Source organism: Chinchilla lanigera, unplaced genomic scaffold (genome assembly GCF_000276665.1).
Source record: "Chinchilla lanigera isolate Chin_1 unplaced genomic scaffold, ChiLan1.0 scaffold00004, whole genome shotgun sequence".
Classification (NCBI taxonomy): domain Eukaryota; kingdom Metazoa; phylum Chordata; class Mammalia; order Rodentia; family Chinchillidae; genus Chinchilla; species Chinchilla lanigera.
The window spans coordinates 18,806,823-18,815,675 of record NW_004955405.1 but is presented as its reverse complement, the minus strand read 5'-3'; the positions used below and the strand labels follow the sequence as shown (position 1 = coordinate 18,815,675).

Below are 8,853 nucleotides of genomic sequence, written 5' to 3'. Positions count from 1 at the left end.
TTTTTTTTTTGGTTTTTTTTCTCCGGTACCGGGAACTGAACTCACAACCTTGCGCTTGCCAGGCAGGCGCTTTTGCCGCTGAGCTAAATCCCCAGCCCCCCATAGAAGATATTTTTGCAAAATTGTAACATGACAAGAACTGTTACCTTAATCAAATCAATCTGAGTTGTAAGCCAATTATCAGTGTAAGCGGAACTAGAATGAATTCTTACTGCAAAGAAGACATTGAGATAAGTATTCTATTTAATACCTATTACCATTGGACAATATAGTAATACTACTGATGAATAGTATATATGTGACCTATTATGTGAACAGTTTTAAATGCATGAACACTAAACAAGCATGACAGAATAAGTCTAATATTAAGGTCTAGTGCCTAATGGAAGCACGCTTCCTGACTTATAGAGAGCCATGTTCTCCTTGTATCTTCACTTGGCAGATAAAGCAAAATTTTGTCTTCTACTTTTCTCATAAGTACAAGATTCCCATCTCATGTCCTCTTCTACATCTAAATAAATCCCAAAGTCCCCACCTCCTAATACTATCCTGCAAAGGGGAGTGGTTCGCATGTAAAATTTGGGGGAGGGTACAAACCTGCAGTGTGCAGTATCATCATTTTAAAAACAAGGAGACTAATGCATCTAAAAATGAAAGATTAAGAAACTCACTGAAGAACACAATAAGCCATAAACAAATAAATGATAGAGAAAGGATCTGGCTGTAGGAAGTCCTTCTCCCAGAGATTATGTTCTTAAACATTATCCTATCCTACCGCCTAGATAAGGCATATGCTCTTCTTCTACCCATTTTAAGTTTATGTAACAAAATACAGCAAAATTAAGGCACTTGCCCCAAGTCATAAATCCAGTAACCAGTAATATTCAGAATACTCTGCTAAAAAGAGAAGCTACATAGTCAATTGCATACATTTAATTTATAGACTTATTTCTGGTTTATCTAACTAATCTGTTTGTGATTCTGATAGGAAGAAATTTCTTTGGCAATTGTTAGAGAGATAGCCTGAATCAGACTTGACTGGAGCCTGCAGTCATTATTCTGGTGATGAACATAGGCAAATGAGGCAAGCAAGGTTTTACATACTGGGCGGGCTTACTTACCTACAGCTTCTGACCAAAAATGAAACCAACTGGACTCCAAATTCAATGCCAGCAACAAGTGGAGACAGGGTCTTGTGCCATGTAGTCTGACTTGAGTCATTTCCTTCTTTGTTATTAATCCTTATGAGCAGTAAGGCTATATGCTAGTATAACCCAAGTCACTTGTCCATCTCTGAAGGTTGAGCTTGAGGAGTACGTAAAGAGCAAGTTGGAATGACTGATAGTCCCATCTAAACCATGTGCTCGTAGTTGGGGAGGAGCTATTCTTACTAAAGAAGTAGGCAGACAATGGGAGCAAGGGTTTTAGGCAAACAGAAGCAATAGATCTTCCCATTATGTGAATAGAGACCTTTTTTTTTATTAGTTTGGCACCCTTTCTATTTGAAACACATTTTGGAATTCAGTACATGATTCCATTCATTTCAAAGCTGGGTTTTATTGTGTTATTTATGGATATCTTGAATTCCCTCCATGAGGAACTCAGGGAGACAATAATCTCCTTGAGGAAAGGGACTGAAGTCATACATCTTCGGGTATTTCCATATACTAAATAAATTCCTGTTGAAAAAAACTCCAACCAACCTTCCTTGCCATACTATAATGTAAAAAAACCTGGTTTATGACAGCAGTTTTAGGGAGGGTGTCATTATTTGAATTTTCCCCTTTTGATTCATAGATGGCCCAAAGTTTTTGTTCCTAAGGAAATGTTCCCAACGCTGCTTTGCCTTAACATTAACAGCTCACTGTTGCTAACAGTTCCATGTAGTTGAACAAAATTGTCAAGTGAGTTCTTGGTTTGGCTTTGGTTTGGGGTTGGTTTGGCGGGTATTTTGGATGTCATTGTTGTTCTTTTGTTGTATTTTGTTTATGTTTTTGTTTTTGGATGGAGATCTTGCTATGTTTCCCAGGCTGGCCTCAAACTCCTGTGCTCAAGTGATCCTCTTGCCTCAGCGTCCAAAGAGATAGAGAGAGAGAGAGAGAGAGAGAGAGAGAGAGAGAGAGAGAGAGAGAGAAAGAGAGAGAGAGGGAGAGAGAGGGAGAGAGAGAAAGTTAATAAGTGAAGAAGTTGAGGTCTGAGGAGATTAAGAGATATACCCAAGCTCGTGATCCTTGTATATTGTAAATTCATAGCTCCTAACCTGTTCTATCTCACTTCAAAGTCTGCCCTATGTATGCCACTATTTGGTCAGAAAATCATACCCTAATTACATCCCTAACTGTTGTACAGTTAATTTTCCTTTGCAAGACACTGGTATGCATTCAGCCCAAGCAGAAATATTCACCTCCTATCACAGTGACACTTTACCCTCCTCACATTCAGCATGGAATTTCTAAACATTCAAAATCATCCGCACATTAAGCCACTTGTTTAGAGAAGTCCTCATCTTGAACACTTTGGGCTGTCAAGAACCAGGAGCAAATTTCTGTTCTCATGATACAGAAATGATTTTCTAAAATTATCTTCAGGAACAAAATCATAACAAAAAGTTTGGACGATGAGCATAGAAGCTTTTGAAATTTTGTATGTTTTCTTTTCCTCAAAAAAACTTAATTTGGGGCAGAAATCAAAAAAGGCCAACCTCTGCCAGGATACAAAAGCAGCAAGCTCCTGCCAGCTGACAGTCTTGTGCCTGTCAGTTTTGTGTCAACACCTCTCCTTCTGGTAGCAATGTCACCAAGAAAGGCAAAGGGAAAAATCTTAACTCAGCCACAGAGCCTGGCAGGGGTAACTAAAGAGAATAGCAAGACGGTGTCAGTGAGTAGAATACCTGTGGGTAAGGAGGGAATCCCATGTTCTAAACACAAAGCACAGTTTTTATTTCACTATAATCGTTGTGGAATTATCTGAGTTTAAACACATTTGTTACCAAAAAGGAGATGGCTTCCCTTTCATAAGTTGAGTAAACATGGTCTGAATCCAACAATAGTATATCACAGACAGAAACGATTTCCTAAACTTTCCCCTAGAACTCAAGGGCCAAGGGAGTGTGAACAGGGCATTTTTCAGGTCCCCCCCCATTTCTTTTTTGTTCTCAATACACCTGAGGAAGAGGATTTAAAAAACAAAAGGAAAGGAAATAAATTTAGGTTAGAATTCTCTTGATTCATCTGGTGGTGTACAAATTATTCTTATTAAATTGGTGTTAATTAACACTCACTGTGAATGAAATGCTCTGTGATAGCTTAAAGAAATGTACAGATACTAATGTATATGTGTATAGATTTCTATATGGGATCTTTACATACTTTGTATATCTGAATATTCAACTCCATAGAACAGAGTGTAGGGTAATTTTAGATTTTTGAAAGGAAGGCAAATTGTTTTATGTTTGGTTTTTGGTTTGGAGAAAGTCCCATGCACAACAGCAAGAACAAGAGATAAAATCACAAGAAATAACAAAATTTGCAGAATTTATTTGAACAAAAATTTAAAACATTTAGAAAAAGGACCAAAGAAGATTTAGATTGGCATACCATGTTCTTGGGTAGAAACACACGTTATAATAAGAACACCAAGTTTCCCAACTACAATTTATACAATACCCATGATCTTGTTAAAATGGTTACAGGATTGTTTCAATTGGGCAAGCTGATTCCAAAGTTTACATATAAACTAAACATGCAAAAACATTAGGACAATTCTGGAAGAGAGATTGATATAAAAGGAAGAGCTCAATGTGTTAGATGTATAAAACATATCACAAAGCTATAATAATTAAAACAATTTCTACCTGCACATGATTAAACAGCAAGATCAAGGGCCTATAATCTGTATGACTCCAGGATAGAAACCTTAGAATTAGACCTAAATACTTGCCAAAATTTAGTTCATGACAAAGTGGCATTATCAATTGTAGGGGAAAGATGGATTTATAAATGTTTGAAAAGCCAGTAGTCACCTAGAAAACACATTTATCCCATCTGTAGCACCTTTACACACAACATATTTTGAATGAATCAATTTTAAAATGTCAGAAATACTAAAATTAAAGAAGAAACTGTGGTGAGTTTTTAGAAAATGAGATCTTAGAATATGTGACACTTTTTTCTTTTGGTACTGGGAATCAAACTCAGGACCTTGTGTTACAGGCAGGCGCTGTGCTACTGAGCTATATCCCTGGCCCTGTGAGACTTTCTAAGTATGACGTGAAACCTAAAAGCATAATAGAACAAGTAAATACAATTAAAAGCAAGTAAAAATTTCTGCATAACAAAAATTATCATCAGCAAAGTACAAAGATAACAGAGCTGGAAAATATGTTTCCAACAAGTACCACAAAAAAAGTATAATAAAGGCTCAAACAAATCAAAGCTAAGCTATTCACCCAATAGGAAAAAAATAGGTAGGTGTATGAATAAACAGATCATAGGCAAGATACTAAAATGAGAGAAATGCAAATAATCTCCACGCTGAAATAGCATTTTCCAACTATCAGATAGGCAAAGACCCAAAATTTTATTGCACATTCTTGACAAATACATGGAAGACAGGCACTCTCATGCATATCGACATGAATAGGTATTGATAAAAACTCTTTAGAGTGTGATCTAGTAATGTCTACCAAAATTAAAAATATGTGTACATTCAAGATTATCTTATAAATTTACTCACACATATGTGTGGACTATGAAAGCATTACCACATTTTTTCATAGCAAATGATGGACACAGCTTAATAGCCTTCAATAGAGATTGATAAAATTGCTTACTTTATATAATTCCAAGCACCAAAGAAAAAGAAAGCATATATCTGCAGCTTATATAGGATGATCTTAAATCCCAGTTTCAAGAGCAGCATAATTTATACTCACTGTCAGGGCTGACCGAATTGGCATTGCTTATTACTCCCAAAAGTACCTTGTATGTATGATTGTAGTATCAACAATTTGGTTATTACAATAGATTGAATGTTTGTACCCCCCAAAATTCACATGCTGGAAGTTTCACTCACCATGTGACAGATAGCCTTAGGGCAGTAAGACATTTGGGAGATAATGAGATTATAAGGCAGGAGTCATCCTAAATGGGACTAGTGCTCTTATTAAAGGAATCCCAGAGGCCTCTCTCAATCTCTTTCTGTCAAGAGAGGATAAAACAGGGAGTCAGCAATCCATAAATCCAGAGAAAGTTGTTTTAATCTTGTTGTTTTCTTGTTTCTGGAACAAAAGACTTGCTTTGGCCCACAGTCTTGGAGGTTAAGTTTATTGGAGGCTGGCTCCAGGGCAGAAGCATCCTGGTGGAAGGGCAGGGTGGAGCCAAGGAGCTCACTTCATGGCGGTCAGGAAGCAGAAATGGTTAGGAAGAGACCCAGAGAGAAGGGGCAGAGGGTGAGAATGCTGAAGTTAAGCTCCCTGTGACCTACTTCCTCCATGAATCACCTCCTGATGGCCTCACACTAAGCCATGAAATCACTGATGGATTAACCTGTTAATGAGGCCAGTACCCCTCATGATCTCACCACCTCAAAAGGCCTGTATCTGAACACACGAGTCTCTTAGGAAACATTTTGATCCAGACCATAACAAAAGTTCTCACCAGAACCCAGCCACGCTTGGGCCCCCTGATCTCAGACTTCTAGCCTCCAGAATTATAAGAAATAGATCTCCATTGCTGACAAGCCATTCAGTCTATAATAATTTGTTCTAACAGTCCAAAATGACTATGATAGTCACCCAAGGTATACCCCTTGGAAGTGAAGGAAGGATTTGGGTGTTTCCTGGAGGAGAGTGTGAGATTAGATGAAGAAAAATGGAAAAGAAATAGCAACTGGATGCTTTCTAGTCAAGTTTATATTGTTTAATTCTTTTTCTTTGACCCTGTGGAAGCTGTAAGCTATAAACAGTAAGTCTCTGGAGCTGGACAGCCTGGGTCTAAATGCTGACTCTATTGTTTACAAACCATATGTCCATAAGTTCTTTCTGCTGCAGGTCCTCCTCTGTACTATAGGGACCCTAGTAACCATCTCATAGGGTTACTTGTTAATTGTAAGAATTAAATGAGCTAATGTATCTAAATCATTTAAATCAGAGTCTAACACCTATAAAGCACTATTGATGTACTAGCCATCACTGTAATTTATCAGGCTTCTTTTTTTTTTTTTTTTTCCCTTTGGTTTTTTTCTCCGGTACCGGGAACCGAACTCACGACCTTGCTCTTGCCAGGCAGGCGCTTTTGCCGCTGAGCTAAATCCCCAGCCCCTTTATCAGGCTTCTATGTGGCTACAGTGTCTAGCCCTTAACAAACTCAACACATAGTGAAAGGTTTACCCACTAAAATGTGACTAGCAAGATTTGTATGCAAACTGTATTCATTCATTTAATAATTTTACACTGGATACTTATATTTAAGGCTCTGAGTTAAGTTTTAGAGGAATGGAACTATATAAGACCCAAGGTAACTATGGCAAATTGTTGTAAAAACCCACGTACACAAGCTGAAGGTATTTGTTTGCTTATGAATTATCAATTATGACTTGATAGCTTAATCGAATTCATAAAAAAGAATGGCCTAGTTTCAAACAAATTTATTAACTTCTTGATTGCCTGGCAATCTTAAACTTTAAGTAAAATAAACTATTAATATAGGTAGGTCAGTTAATACTGAAGAACAAATTGCACTTAAATACATGATCAAGAACAAGACCTCTGTACCAGACAAACTCAGATTTGAAAATGGTTCTGCCACTTTCCAAATATAACCTAGGAAAAGACACCTAAACTTTCTACCCATTAAGTCTCCACGTTTAATATGAGTAGTACTAGGTATTTCCTTCAAATGTAATACAAATGCTAAATGTAAGATATTCATTCACCTAATGCACTGGACATTATACATGTACAATAAATATTTTAGCATCATTACTATTCATTTTGTTTGTTTTTGGTTATTATTTTGGTTTTGGTTTTTGGTACTGGGAATTGAACTCAGAAACTTGTACTTGCCAGGCAGGCACTGCACTGCTGAACTCCATCCCCAGCCCTAGCATCATTATTATTTCTCTGAATTTAAATAAACTATTTAATTTTCTATTTATATTACTTCTTACCCACTTCCTTTATCTTCATTGTTCTCCAAGCAAATGAGACCAAAAGGTCATTTATTCTCCTTTGAATATTAAATATTTTCTTTTTTCTCTTTAGCTTTCTTTTTCATTTTATGAAAAATAAAACAAAATTTCATAACAAAATAAGAGAACAATAGTCAATACACTATGAACCATTATCTTCAAAGTAGTTACTCAGAGTACAAGACATAAACCAAAAAGATTCTCATAAAAAACAAACAGATAATAACACAAAACTTAGTCTGTTGAGGAGAATAGTGAACGTTTTCATTATTCTGAAACATTCTGAAACATATTTTCAAAAACTTAACTGTTGTTTCTCTAAAAAGGCACATAGCCCAATCTCCTTCCAAATCACACAGCCATTTCTTTATTTAGGTGATCTCCAGACTTCCTGTTTAGGCAAAGCCTTGATCTAGAAGACATACTTTTTATAATTCTGTGCTAAGGACACAGCCTGAGTGATACAGCCATAAACAGATTCCCTCCACCTCCTACACAAACCATGTCTCCATGGGATGAAGACCCAGTCAGTAGGAACTGATTTGTAAAAGACAACTTGCCACTACTTCGTCCTGCACACATCAACAGAACCAAAACTTTTCAGCTGTGTACCATCTCCCTCATTTATATCCTAAGCCAAAAGAAAAGTTTTGTCATGTTTCTGTATTTATAAGCATTTGATCTGTTATTTCAGAATATGCATATTGAAAGTAGTTGAAATAACAGGCATTCATATTTAAAAAGAAACGTTGGTGAATTGCTGATATACTTACTGAAGTGAATCTTGGGACTTCAAAGTGTCAGGACTAGTGGGGGAAGAAAGCATGCTTAAGAATAAGAAGATTAACTGAGAACTGAACGCTAAGGCAGGTATTTTTAGGAATCTCTGGTAGTATTTTAATGTCAGTTAGCTTAAGAAACAAAGTGTTTGTTGCTTATAGTTGCTAGGCAACATGTTGGGTTTGATTTGGCTTCCAGACTTTTTTAAGCAGCGCTATGATTATAACAGCAATAAAACAGTATCATCTCTTCTCAATTCAGTAATAAAATTCTTAAGAGCAGTTATCTTTGATAAGGTCCTTATTACTTAACAGATTTTTTTTTCTTTTTTCTCTATCTTTACGCCAAAATCCTGGAACTATGTAATATACTCTTAAAAGAATAACTCACGTTACAGTTGTGCATTAGGCTGTTTCTATTTTAAAATAACCACTCACATAAAATTCAAGGTACTTAAGTTGCTGCCTTTTCTCTCAAATTTCTCTGCACTAGGATTCATATTCCTGAGTCAGTAATTTATTTTCTAAGAAGGTTTAGGAACAATGTGTACCTTAAATAGATTTCTCACTCAAATGTTTCATATATATATATATATATATATATATATATATAGTCTTTTTTGTTTCTATTTTGAGACAGTCTCACGATGTAGTTCAAGCTAACCCTAAACTCACTATGTAGCCCAAGCTGAACTCAAACTCTCAGTGATCCTCCTGCCTCAGACTCCCAAGTGCTGGGATTACAGACATGTGCCACCACACCCAGCTCATATAGATCATCTTCTACAAAAACTTAATGCCTTAACCAAATTGGAAATATTAGGCATCACTACTAATGTATTTTTGTGAGTTTATAAAACAAATGATATTTTTGTGTGTGAGGTTT

General features: G+C 36.3%; 1 long non-coding RNA gene across 1 annotated transcript; it reads right to left on the bottom strand.

Annotated features, from left to right (window-relative positions):
• Positions 1–3,516: 3,516 nt before the first annotated feature.
• On the bottom strand, positions 3,517–8,098 carry LOC102020748. Its single transcript, XR_259389.1, has 2 exons — positions 7,962–8,098; positions 3,517–5,389 (listed from the first exon to the last, which is right to left on the bottom strand). It is a non-coding gene; the product is annotated as an uncharacterized LOC102020748 (long non-coding RNA).
• Between the last annotated feature and the right edge of the window lie 755 nt (positions 8,099–8,853).